Source organism: Lutra lutra, chromosome 5 (assembly GCF_902655055.1).
Source record: "Lutra lutra chromosome 5, mLutLut1.2, whole genome shotgun sequence".
In the NCBI taxonomy this organism is placed as follows: Eukaryota; Metazoa; Chordata; class Mammalia; order Carnivora; family Mustelidae; genus Lutra; species Lutra lutra.
In genome coordinates, this window is record NC_062282.1 from 27,567,776 (window position 1) to 27,581,694 (window position 13,919).

At 46.2% G+C, this 13,919-nt stretch overlaps 1 protein-coding gene across 2 annotated transcripts in view; it reads left to right on the plus strand.

The window, feature by feature from the left end:
- Positions 1–3,202: 3,202 nt before the first annotated feature.
- Positions 3,203–13,919, plus strand: part of RAI14 (retinoic acid induced 14) — a 139,211-nt gene continuing 128,494 nt past the window's right edge. The window contains exon 1 of one of the 2 annotated variants that reach the window (XM_047728909.1): positions 3,203–3,223. The gene's annotated coding sequence lies outside the window, so the exon portion shown is untranslated. Of the gene's footprint in view, positions 3,224–3,454; positions 3,687–13,919 lie in introns of those variants that run through there. The other variant, XM_047728907.1, reaches the window with a different exon arrangement.

The following is a 13,919-nucleotide window of genomic DNA, read 5'->3' on the forward strand; positions in this document are numbered from 1 at the left end:
TGAGTTTAAGCCCCACTTTGGATATGCAGATTGCTTAAAAATAAAATCTTAAAAAAAGTAAAAAGAAATGAGTGAAGTTAGTGTTAATATATTTATCCTAATACATCCAAACTATTAACACTTCAATATGTAATTAATATAAAATTATTAGTAAGATACTTCTGTTCTCCATCTTATGTCTTTGAAATATGGTATATATTTTGCATGTATGGCACATCTCAGTTTTGACTAATGACATTTCAAGTGCTCAGTGTTTCTAGTCTACTTTATTACCATGGCCTTATTAAGTTATTAAGGTGCTATATTAAAGTTGTTTTATTAATTTCTCCCATGTCGCAATTTCCTATTTGGAAACATCCCAAAGAAAATACAAAAAGTGTTTTTTTTATGAATATTTTTTTTTCTGTAGATCATCTCCTCCAACCTTCTGATTGTGTTTTTGTTCCACTCTCTGGACTGGAGCCAATATCGTCACATTCCTGTAAATCACGGTGCCTCTAATGAGACCCAGAAGTGCAATCAGATCCTGACCAAAAGGCAAGTAAAGCAAAGGGTTACTTTTTGGCTCTGGCGTGATACCTACCTCTATTTCCTCTGTTAGGGACATTTTCTTACTATTGCAACTAGTCTGAGCCCTGGTTCCCCAGACTTAAGAAGTTCCTAATATGGGGAGAGACAAAAAAGATAAAGGATGGAGCAGCAAGAAAGAGGGACGTGATTTTTTTTAATTTCAAAAATGAAAATTTTGGCTCTAGCAATCAATTCCTTTCAATGGGTCCTCCTAAATCCTGGATGGCAGGATTTTTACAATCTCGTAGGTATGAGAAGATTGACCTGCTAGAACAATTAGAGAAAGATGCTTTGCCATAAAATGTAAAGACAATACTGTTGGCGATGGCTCCTCAGATTAAGAGAATGGGCTTAGGATGTTAAAGCTGAAAAAAATTCTCAGAAGCCATGTAGTTCAATGCTGTTTTTTACTGATTGGGAAAATGGGACCAGGAGAGGTTCAAACAGTTGGTGAAGTTCAAATGGCAAGTTAATATAAGAGGGAGCAGGAAACATGGTCGCTTTGTTCTTATTTCAGTTACCTTGGTTTAACGCTAGTTCACCTATTAAAATACAACATGCTGTTCCTTCCAAGAATGGTTTTAACAACTCTCTTTGCAGTTTAGATGATCATTTTATTCTTGCTGCCTTCTCTCAAATCTTTTTACGTGGGCCTTGTCTCTGTTAAAGGGTGTTTTCAATGTATCCTGAATGAGTTAGCATTTCTAAAAGGCCTGGGGAAAAAGCAAACCAAACCAATGAGAAGACTGTGTTCAGTCCTGCAGCTGACCATCAAGTCCTCTGGCAGGTGGCACAACTTCATGTGAAGGAGATGTTTGAGTTTCAGGGAAGGAGGGATCTGGAAAAGAATCTTGGCATATCAGCCTAACTGTAAGAGTCCTTCCCTCCACAGCAGCCCCACACCCAGAGTTGGACTTGCTGATGTCTAAAGGTGGGATTATAAATTAAGGAGAATAAGCACACAAGTCCACCACCAAGAGCCACAGAGCTGACACAGGCAGGTAAGTTCCGAGGTAAGTGGCTGGGACAGGGCACGGTGGCGGTGTAATAGCAAAAAAAAAAAAAAAAAAAAAAAATAGAGAGAGAGAGAAAAAGAATTATTGTTTAATGTTGCTTGATACTAAATTCCTCCAACTAGTCAGGCGTTCCTATAAATACGTACATGTTCACTTTCAAAGGTGGCATGATGAACCCTGTACCTGCTTGGAGACTGAGCTGCAGAACAGAAAACACACAAGTGGCCGAATTCGTTCCCCCTCAGTGTCACACCATTAATATGAACTATAGTGAAAACCTGTGTGGTAGAAATGGCCAGCATCAAACAGACCAGAAGTTTGGCCGCTCACATTTCTTTTTAGAGTGTCATTTTATTCCAGAGGCATAAAGGACAGGGCAATCTGTCTGCTTTGCTCAAAATGGGCTATTCATCACTTTTCAAAAGAATCTCTGATGTATGATTTAGGAAAGACCATGCTACGGTTCCTTCACAGTTCACAGTTACAGAGCTTTTGCTCCCTGTTTGAGAATTTACCTGGTAAAGCTAAGACGGGTTTTTCTCTTGGGGAGGGGGGGAGACAAAGAAATTCTAAGGAGGAGACCATCAAGATGCAGTCAAGACCTTAGACACTCAACTGTTAGGGTGAATTTCACTTTCGTTGGAACTGATTTCTTTCTTTTCTTCTTTCTGTCTCTCTCTCTCTTTCTTTCTTTCTCTTTCTCTCTTCCACCCCCCCCCTTTTTTTAAGTTCAACTGACTTAACTGTGGATCCCACCAAAAAAGACTCATGTCATTTATTGTAAAAGGCTTCCTGCCCTGGGTAAGGATGCAGAGCTAACCCCGAGAAGGGAGGGGCTTTGGTAAATAAGGATTTTCTAAGCCTGAGTTGGTTAGCCTGACTAGAACGAATCGAAAAGCCGTCCCACATTAAAAGATTGGAAAGGTTGGAAATTTTGAAATCCTTGGAATCACAGGAGGAGTCCATTAAGATTCAAACGCCGGGGCGCCTGGGTGGCTCAGTGGTTAAAGCCTCTGCCTTCGGCTCAGGTCATGATTCCAGGGTCCTGGGTTCGAGTCCCGCATTGGGCTCCCTGCTGAGCAGAGAGCCCGCCTCCTCCTCCTTTCTCTCTCTGCCTGCCTCTCCGCCTGCTTGTGATCTGTCAAATTTAAAAAAAAAAAAAATCTTAAAAAAAAAGATTCAAATGCCGGTTTTAGTGGGCTGAGAAGAGGGAGACGCCACGGGGAGCCTGGGGGGTGGGTGGGTAAGGCCTTCCCTCCCCGCATCCCAGACGCGACGTCGGGGGGCGTCCCCCATCCGTGCCTCTCGGTCCGGCGGTAGAGTTCTCCCAGCTCCTGAGCCGGGCCACGCTTCACGCGGGCACTTTCTCTGCCACCTGATGAGTGCTAGCGGTCCCTCCACCCGACGGTTCAGTCCGTCCGGAGAAGGAGCGGAATCTGCTTTACTTTCTGTTCAGTAATTCCGGAAAGCATAACCGATTTGGCTGTGGTGAAGAAGGCGCTCGGATCAGTGACTTTTTATAAAACACCCCGACCACCACAAACGACTTTGGAAGTTGCTCAGAAAAGAACAGTCTTCGGGATCGCACCGGTCCTAAGCCCTGGGGTTCGAGCACGGGCGCTGACCACTGACTTCAGGTGTGAGGATGCTGGAGCACAGCCGCGGGGAAAGGTCCCCGAGCCCCGGAAACTAGAAGTCAGCCAGGAACGCCCGGGGCGTGCGGGCGCAGGGGCGGCGGCGGCCGCCAGCACCTCCCGCAGGTCCCGGCCGGGCCGCGGGGCCGGGTCACCTGACTCGCGGAATTTGGGGCCGCGCGGGGTGGGAGGGGAGGGGAGAGGCGAGCACCTCCCTTCTCGCTCCCGCGGGATCCAGGTCGGCGGGGGCCGGCGCCGGGCGGCCACGTGGTGGTGCTGCCGTGCCCCCGCCCCGCCTGCCCAGCCCGGGAGCCGCGGCGCCCACTGACCCCCACAGCGGGGGGAGGAGGAGGGACCGAGGCGCAGGAAGCCGAGCAGGAAGCGAGCCCGGCGGCTGCGTTTTCCTGGGGAAGCGGCGGGCGGAGTGGCGCAGCCGGCGGGTCCCCGGAGCCTCCGCCTCGATGGGGTGAGTGCGCGGCGCCGAGAGTCGGGGAGGCTCCCCGGAGCGGGGTCCAGGATCGCCGCCCCGCCTTTGTGTCTGGGGCGCGGGCGACGGGCGGCGCGACGGGCGCTGGAGCGGCTTAGCGGGCTGGCAGCGAGGGTCCCGCCACCGCTCCCTTGTCTGCCGCCGGCCGCCGACAGTCTGCGTAGGGCGGGGAGGATGTGGGGACCCGAGTCAGAGGGAAGACGGGCCAAGTTGGGAGCGGGCTTTTCTCCTGCCCGACCCCCGCCACTCGCGGGCCGGCGGCGGCAGGGCGCGGGGCAGGGGCGGCGGAGGGAGCGCGGGCGGGAATGAATGGCCAGCCCGGCCGGGCGTCCTGGGGGGCGCGGAGTCAGCACCGGGTCCTACCTGCCTGGCCCGCCCCGCGCCGCCCCGCTCCCGGCGCCGCGCTTTTGGGCTTGAGCCGCCTCAGCGCAGAACTTGGAGGATCTGGAGAGGGAGGCGCGAGCGGGAGACTCCGGGTGGCTCCGGCGACCGACGGTCTGCTATTGTTCCTTTTCTGACTCTGGGGAGCTCTTCGGCGGGCCCGGGGGTGCGGGCCTGCTAGTGCCCCTCGCTCGTCGTGTCTTTTCCCCGCCGCATTTTCGAGGGGGGGGGGGCGGGATGCTGGAGTTCGGGCCGACTCGGGGCAGCTGGGACTTCGGGAGAGGGGAGCCCGCCCGCCCGCCATCTACCCCAGCCTCTGCCCTGGTGGGTGGGTATCCTCTCCAACCCACCTTCCCTTAGCTCCCGGCTGAGGCAGGTTGTGGCCGTGCTTTAGTTTCTGCAGTTTTTAGGGTTCGCCTGCTGTTCCCTGGTACACGCTCTCCTTTGCGTTTGGACCTCACACCCCCCTTTTGTGGAGGGGGCTCAAAGCCCAGGGAGGCAGCCGACTGACGGGACAGATGGAGACCAGTGAGAAAGGGAGGAGTTACAAGTGGCCTCCCAGGGGCTGGAGCCTGGGCTATAGGTCTAGGCTGGCGCTGCTCCAAGGAACCCGGGTCCGCGCAACTCTACAAATTTCCAGCAGTCAGGGTGTATCCGGGGGTTCAAGGCCGCCCACCACGACCAGCGGGTTCTCGCGGCCGCAGGCGCACAGGTGATTTGCTTGGGTCACCGTTTTCCTTCTGGGAGAGGAGAATACCAAGCTGGCTGGGATAGGGAACCGTTGCCAGTTTTCTGGAGAACGTGATTTCCGAACTGTAAGGGCCTGACGGGGAGGAGCTGGTTTGTCCATCGGTCGGGCTCAGCAGAAGCTCATCTTAGAGAGGAGAGCCTCACCTTGTGGTTTGAACTAAGTTGGAGAAGAGCTGGTGTATCACAGGGAGGCTGGGTTTTGATTGCTCTGGCCTCTACCTGTTCACAGGTGTGGCTGGGAGTCTTATTGCTGATGGATGTAATCTGATCTCTGTTCTTAATGATTCCTTATCGGTGTCTTTTTTTCCCCCTTGGGCTTTTGTAAGAGCATAGACTTTAAAGTGAGGAAGTTTATCCAGTTCTTATGATTTTTAACCAGTGCTTGTGCAACACGAATTGGGAGAGGTAGTCCTGTGCTGGGGGATCCCGGGTTTTTTCCATCTCCATTCATTGAAATGCTTCACTAATTTTTTTTTTTTTCGGTTTTATACCTCTATTTGACAATCAGCGATTAGTTCTCATCCACCTTAACTGTCTGTAGATTTTTGGAAGTGGTGACAGGTGCACAGGTAACCAACGTGAACAGCTTGTTTGGTGAATCTCCATCCTCGTATCATTTTTCGGGACAACCACAGATGGGTGCGGTATGGGATATTCCTTATTCCTTTGGCCCAGGCAGCTTTGTTGAGCCTGGGGTCCAGGCACACATCTGGAGTTCCCACCTCCTTCATGGCAGATTTCCTTTCATTCCTCTTGAAGCCGACTCCATGGATGCACTTGTGAATGTCAATGCTGTATTCTCTGGCAGAGATGATGGCAGATGGCCCTTCTTGCCATTCCTGTTTGAGGGAGCCATTCTACCAGGCCCTGGTTGGAAAGGCTTCATTAATTTATTGTAGCGTTTACATGCCTTAGACTTGTTTTATGGCTTTTTTTGGGGGGGGGGGTTGTAACCCTATTGTGAAAAATCTTATCACTATTTGTGAAATTGAATAGAGTGAGTGGATGCTGGGCCATGGAGACTCTCTGGGGTCATCATAGTGCCCCGGACATTGAGGCGCTGTCTCCAAAAGCCTCTTCGAGGCAGGTACGCCTTGCATCACCCCCGTCTTACAGGTAGAGAAACTGAGGTTGAGGAAACGTGGTTTGCAGTTAATGGAATATGATGGAGGAAATTTGTCTCTTCCTTTTTCCTTTCAGAATAAAAATAAATATGAAATATTTCACACATGCATAATAGACACTACTTGTGTTTAAGAGTTGCTAATTTAAAAATAGTTGCTAATAGCTCCATATTTGCTTCATATCTCCCTTAATAAAAGTAAACTGCAACTGAAATGTTTTTTTCCATCCCTCCTCCTCTTCCTCCATTCCCAGGTGACCTCTAAAGTAAAGTTAGTGCACAGTTTCCAAACATGTTTTGGTACTTTGGTATATTCTCTATTCATAAACAATATCTGTGAGCTTGTGTATTTCATATTCTAAGTAAAAGGCATAATTCTCTCTATATATACTGCTTGCATTTTTAAATTTGTCACTGTTTTGAGGCACATGTAGCTCTTAATTTGTTTTAGGGGCTACAGAGAATTCCAGTGTATGAGTAAATCCTAGTATATGGATTCCTTTGCCAAGAGAAAATTAGAAGATTTCTAATTTTTCACTGTTACACTTTTTCTGCTAAGGACAGTCAAGGCAGTCGATCTGTTTTCTGTTTTTAAAATTTTTATTTATTTATTTTTTTATTTTTTAGGGTAACAGTGCTATTACAAACATCAGAGACCTGTTTGTTCTATACCTATCCCATTCATTGCTGGCAGGTGGGGTCTAGGTAATGCAGTGTTTATTGTTTCATTCCTCAACTAAAATGTAGGGTGTACATAGGGTCTCTCTTGCTTACCTGTTGAATGAAAAAAGTGAATCTGATCCTTTTTTTTTTTTTTTTAGCTCTAAGAGTGTTAGTCGGATTATTTTATTTTGTTTTCACAATTTATATTTTCTTGAGTAAGAAAAGTGCCTCTTAATGGTAAAGGTGAAGCATGAGGTGGACTGTGGTGCTTGGGATACTTGTTCCCAAGTGTTTTCTCAGGTGTCACCAGCAGCATAACCCCGGATCATCCACTCAACCCTCTCTTCCTCATTTTGTCAAGCTTGGTGACATTAGTTAGAGCAGAGACATGCCTTTGTAAAAGCTTACTCGGAGAGTTTATGAAATGTGTTGAAATTTTGCCCCAAATTGTAACCCCTTAATTTGGAAGCAATTTAAGGCTTTTAAACACTCTGGCTTCCTCATTATTTCTTCAAGTTGCCAGGCACATTCTTGCCTCAGCCCTTGGATTTGTTGTCCTACTGTCTGGACCACTCTGCCCCTAGATCATCTCTGTGGCTGTGTCCCTCAGTCCCCCTGGGCTTTACTCAAGTGTCTGTCCCATCAGCTACCCCTTCCAGCACACCTCGCCCCTCTTCTGTTTTTTTTTTTCCCCCCTCCATGGCACTTAACACCTTCTAGCTCGCTGTATATTTTGATCTGTATTAGTCTCCTTAGTAGAATAGAAACGCAGCGAAGACAGGAACTCTGTCTCTCTTGTTCACTGCCATAGTCCTTGTGCCTAGGGCCATGTTGACAAACAGGAGGTACTCAGATGTACGAATGAATATAATGTTCTTTGTGTGTTTTTCTACTTAGAATTTCTCTTTCAGTACATTTTGGGAAATCCTCCATGGTGCGGGTGGCCCTACAGTTGTAAGGGAGTCCCCCTAAGAGGTCGTATTTACAGGTGCCATCAGGACAAGAGACAGAACATCTTATAAAGGAAGCACTTTATTTAAATGTGATTTATCCTACAAAGTACTTGTCCATTTTTCCTGCCAACACTTGCCGCCACCTGAATTCAGAAGATACCATAAGTAACACGACGCTTGGAAGCACACCCATCTTTCCTCTTCTCGATAACTTCGCTTTCCAGCATTTTAAATGTGGAAGACTGTCTGCATTCCACACGGCATCTGCCCAGACAGCCCCACAGTGGTCTCAAGTAATGCCAACCACACTGAATTTCTAGGACTAGAGAGCATACTTCTCTGAACTGTTTGTAGGGGGTATACTCATCTTTGCTGACTGTACATTCATAGTGAGGTCTTTTTGGGGGGGCGGGGTGGGGTGGGAAGATGATCTTAATCTGAAGATCAGAAGCAACCAGTATATAGTAGGGTCCCTAGGAATATTTAAAAAATTGTCACGTCGTAAAATCCTTAACTACTGGTACTAAAAACATTCACTGTTCTAGTGTCATGTGTTATTTTGCTAGAAGCCGACTGAGTTTTCTGTACCTTGCATGATGAATATAGGAGTTGACAAAACAAAGCTAAATATATCAAAGGCCTCTTGGGTGTATTTTAAGTGGGTGGATAGGGAAAAGGAGTCTAGGTTTCCTTTCCCTATGAAATATATGGGTATATGATACTGATGGTATCCTTTTAAAAAAAATCACCAGTGTATAAAAGTACAACCATTGTATCCTTTGTAATAAAATTATATTGAAAGAAATCAGTTTATTTTGGACCCAGAGAGGGTTAAACTTTAAGCTGAGAACTGTAAGCTTACAATTATTTATTGTCAAGATGCTACATGATTTATCTTGTTCTTGGTTTATCACTACCCATGAACTGAAAAGTACAGGTGGTTTAATGAAAGAGAAGGATTGGTAATTAGCCATCAATTTCTCAGCTCCAGCCATCTGCAGTGAACAGAAAGCTAGTCTTTGACATCAGACTCATTGATGGGTATCAGTACATTTAGTATTTTATTTTATTTTTTAACATTAATATGAGAGCATGCCTGTGTGAGTGCAGGGGTTGGGGCAGGGAGGAGCAGAGGGAGAGAGAAACCCAAGCAGATTCTACGCCAAAGGCAGGGCCCAGGTGGGGCTGGATCTCCAGCCCTTGAGATCAGGATCTGAGCAGAAGCCAAGTCCACCCTTTAGTCAGTATTTTAATAAGTAACTTTACAGATTTAACTATATGTTTCAAAACAAATTCTTCTCTTTGAAGGAGGGAAGTCTGCTTCATTCTTCAGCTTTGTGTTCCATGTGTCCAGTAGAGTATTTGTCACATAGGAAGTGATTAATGTTTATTGAATTACACACACACACACACACACACACAAACACACACACACGGGTCATAAAGCTTCCCCTGGAGGTCTTTAGATATTTATCTGTCCTAGTCTAGAATTTAATGATCCAGTGGCAGAGGAGAGGCATGGAGGTAGTTAGCAAGATGCAGGTTGAAGTTCAGAAGATGTAGGTCTCCTCTTTCCCAAGGTAAAGACATTTTACCTCTCTAAGGCTTAGTTATCTCCCCTTCAGATGAGTCTGCACGTTATGTTTTGACTGCTTCTCCAGCAGGGTATGGGTGGCAGGTCACCTGGTCTAACCGGACCTGCTATCTGGTTCAGTTTCTTCTGTAGGAAATGGTGTTCACTGGGTATACAGTGACATGCTATATAAATGCCATGACCGTTGGTCACCCCTGGGCAAGGGGAAGCCTTTGGAGTTGCTCATGATTTGTTTATCTCCTTCTAATGATCAGAATCTGATTGTGAGAAAAGCTTCTTGTGGTCTAAGAAGGTCACTTGTACAGTGGGTGAAAACACATTTTTTTTTCCTTAAATTGAACTTAGTGAACACAGAAGTTTATTACCAAGTAACTTAACATAAGCAATTCATCTTCTATTGTATCCATTTCCCTCACAATCATTTATTTACTTTTTCATACTGCAACTCAACTTTTCTTATCCCTGTTAGGTATTGTGATTGGCAAGGAACAAAGTCAGGCTTCTCTTTGCTTTTTTCTTTTATGGTTTCTAGATGAATTCAGTTTAATCCAGAATGTTTTATTTTTTTCTTTTTAAAATGCTAAGTGACCAAAAAAAAAAAAAAAAAAAAGGAGCCACAGCAACAATCTACTAGACTCTGCTCACTACATCTGTCCAGTTCTTTTTGCTGGCTGCAGTGATAGAAATTTGGCCAGAAAAAGAAACTCTGGCAGAGCTCACTGGTGAGGAGTACAAGGCTGAGCGGCTTCCTTTCGCTCTGGGCAGCACAGAGTAAAGTGTTTTCCTCCAAAAGGAGTCCATTTTGCAAACCAGGGAAGGCCATTTAGTAGTGATTTCTAATGTTTTTGAATCAAAGGTGGACACTTTGACAAAAGTTTTTGGACCGTTTTTCCTAGGGAGAAATTTGCTCATCCACAGTGATGCTGTACATTCGTAGTCTTTTGTCGGTTTCAAGAGCACAGAACTCCCTGTGTTAAAAGCCCATTTCTGAACCTCTTTGGACTCTCCAGATTAAAAGCCCAAGATCTATTGAAAAAACTTAGAAAATCTTATCAAATGTATGCTGTTTACCTTTAATAGCCATGTCTTAAGCATGAGCAGTACAATTACTAGGAGTCTGTTTTCTGTCACATGTCACCATATGGGGATGATCACTATATCTGATAACCTGTCCTACATGAGTGAAAAGTATTATACCCTCAGTTGGAAAACCAGTCACTGCCGACCCTCTGACATACCACTGACCAGTTTTAGGAACTGTTTCTACTGGATGCAACAGAATGGCGTTCAGAAGTCCTGTGGGGATGGGTAGTCTGACTATTTCACAGAGATCTGATGAATTCTAAGGATGGGTCTTGAGTTTCTCACCCCAAGGACAACCTGTTTCTTGGACTAGGGTTGGGCCTCCACTGTCTTCTGCTTTCCTGTGGCAATAGTTTCTTTCCTGGCTGTTGTAGTGGGGAATGAAGACGTCCCGGGGCTCTGCCTAACAATTCTCCGAAGCTCCCAGGATAAATCTGGGGTCTGTCTGGTGGAGGAAATCTTCCCGGAATGCTCTGTTCTCTCATCTTGGCCTCCTAGCTTGATGGGGCTGCCTCCAAGAAACCCGAGGGAGACAGGGCCACGTTTCCTAGTTGGGAAGCTGACCCTCAGCTGGAAGCCTGCTCTTTCAAAGAAAATTCTTCCGTGGGAGGTAGCAGACGCTGGAAGGAGGTCCTGCCATTGTTAGCCATGCACAGGGAGCTCCTTCAGTCACTCTCCACCTGAGGTGATATCCTCAGTCTCTTCAGTCAGAAATTGGGCCCAAAGGGATATGTACCTGCCTGTAACTGGGCAAGTGATGCAATTAAACCAGTCTGTTCAATTGAATTGAGTACCTTCTCTGCTCTGCACTGTGCTCCTAGGTTGCCCGCTTCTGGGGGTCCAGGCTGGTCTTACTCATTGTCCCATTTCCTGTGCGCAATCCCTGTTGATGGAAACAGTGTTGGAAGATCCGTGGGTGAAGGGTGATAATCTGCCGTCCTGGAGCTTCCCGTCTGAACCAGGCTAACACATTCGCATCGCACTATAGTAGAAGGCAGAGTGTTAGTGATGGGGGAACTCATTTCATAGCTGGACTGAGGCCTAGGGAAGAGAAATGACCCCTTAGAAAGTTACACAGATAAATCTTCATTCTGGCTGCTTATGGCACAGAGCTTCTAAACATCCTTTTCTATCTTTCTCTGATGCAGACTGTGACCTTGGGAGTCCTCTGTGTAGCTAGTTCTGGTTTTCTGGTTGATCTCTGTGAAGAAGACTGGTATAGATTTGGATAAGCTGGGTTGGAGACCAGTGGGGAATCCCAGATCCGGCAGATGGCATTGAGTAGGGATATGAAGGTCAGAAGGGACCAGAACCCAGTCCCTTAGCATACTGCTGAGCGAGAACCCTATGCACAAATGTTTGTCAGGCTTTGTCAGTGAGTTAGTGTCTGTGCTGAGTCTCTTAATTGGACAAGACTGCTCATGTAATTTGACCGTCTCCTTCTATGGAAGTTGACACGTTGGTGATGGATCGTTTTTTCAAAAATGAAAGAGCACAAACCTGCCATGGAGGACCATGACCTGTAGTCATTCCACGGCTTGGAGTGGTCTCTTCCCAGCCACCCAGAGGATGCGGGAACGTGTGAGGCAAAGGCTCATGGACAGTGGAGTGCTCCCCCTGACCCTGCCCCCAGCAAAAAGGCAGCCAAAATTAAAACACAGGCCCTGAGGTCCTGCATGAGCCACCTTGGGTGGTGGCGAGTAGCTTACCATTCTCTCCAGTCGAATTTCCTTTCAGGCCCACCCAGTCCACATTCATCATGGGAGCAAGTTGCTTCCAGGGCTCTCAGAACCTTCTTGGATCTTTGTTTCTGTAGACTTAGATTTGGGGCAGGGCAAGGAGCTATATCCTCTCTCTCCCCTGATTAAAAAAAAGTTTCACATTTCTTTCCTAGGAGCTTTTTTTAAATTGGAAAAACTACTTAAAATATAGGCAGAGAAACTATAACCAATCTCCATATACCATTTGGGATTTCCTAGGACATCTTTTAAAGGAAAAACTCATTTCTGCTGCTAACATCCTAGAGACATCCATTCAGCAATCTTGACCACATCCTCCCTAATTAGATTCTTTCTGTGCTGCGCTACTTTACACCATGTTTGGTGTGCCGTTTGTTTACTTTTTCTATCCCTTTCCTCCAGAGCCTCCGGAAGCCAGAAAGAGAGATCTCCTCAAAATGACTCCTATCCCCGCCTGTCTCCCGGCCCATCTGTTGATGGCTCTGTTACTGTTTGTGTCTTGTTTGGCGACAAGCTTGATTTTTTCCTCTTCTTTAAACAACCCCTGATTATTTTAAGTGCATACCCCTTGGAACAAAGCGCATTTGATTCCCATTACATGGCAAGTGGGTGTTTATATCCAAGGTGGCAGAGGGAGACAGAGCGGACTGCTCTGCCTATCCTGGCGATATCAGCATCGGGCTGGGGCGGCAGCCTGCTGCTGGCCACGCCTGCTCCTGGCTTTGGCTTTCAGAAGAAATAGCACCTGTACTCCCTGCCTCCTTCCTGGCTGGCTGGCTGATGGGTGGTAGGATTCTGCTTTTATTATGATATTGGTGCTTTTAATTTTGAAGAATTGCCGTATTTCATTTCTGTGTAGCTTGGCAAGAGCAGTTATACAGGATATTAGAATAATTTCTTAAGGAGCAGAAATGACCTAATCCTAGAGAAGCATCTAAGTATCTAGAAATTCTGCTTTTCCAGATTGTTGCCAAAACAGGGAAACCTCCACCCAAAGCTGTAGCTGATCAGCTCAGCTGAGTATAAAAATAGCCATTTCACTGGTCTGTAATCATTTTTACATTTTGTCTGTTACTGACTTGGTGTCTTTAGGAAAGCTGTATGGAAAAGGACTTTTTTGACTGGTGAGTTCCTTAAGTGTACTTGTCACGTGTAGGCTCTGCAAATGAAAAGGACAAAGGAATAAAAATGCTACCCTCCCCTGGAATGAGGCAGGGGTATGTGTGTGAGGGCCAATAGCCAGAAGAATGCCTTTTTCAAGGCAATCCATTCAGACTTCTTAGAAGGAGCTTTGCGAGTGCCAGCAGCAGATCGGAGAACTGTTCCATCTTTAAAGACAACTAAATTTTTAAGTAGTGAAAAGGTTGTCTCTTGGCTCAACTTTTTTTTTTTTAATTGTTATTTTTACTAGTGTTGCATTTAATAGGCAGCCCAGTGTCTTGGGCTCATAAGCGGAGTTTTGGGCTCAGAAGCGGAGTTGAAATCCAGCCTCCGTTTATAAATTGTGCCGTTTTAGCCAAATATACTTTCTAGGCTTCAGTTTCCTAATCTGGTAACCGGCAATAATGACAATAGCGTCTAATTCTGAAGGGGTAGAAGCATTAAATGAGAAAAGTCTCATTCATAATGAAATAGCAAAAAAAAAAAAAAAAAAAAAATTGCGAAGTGAAAAAATTTTGCAAAGTCATCATTTAAGTAAAAGAGAGTTCTTGTGGCTGTTACTCTGCCTCCTAGTGTTAGCACGTTCCTTATCCGCCTGCCTTTAAAGAAGTGCTGAGAGACTAACCAATAGGATTATAAGGGCCCTTGTAACCCACAGCAGGGAGGATGGGTTGCCCTGTCACAAAGACACACCTGCCTGGCATTTTCTGTTTCATTTACAATGTGTCCCTGTATCCTCACCCCTTCATGTAGCCCTTCTATTAT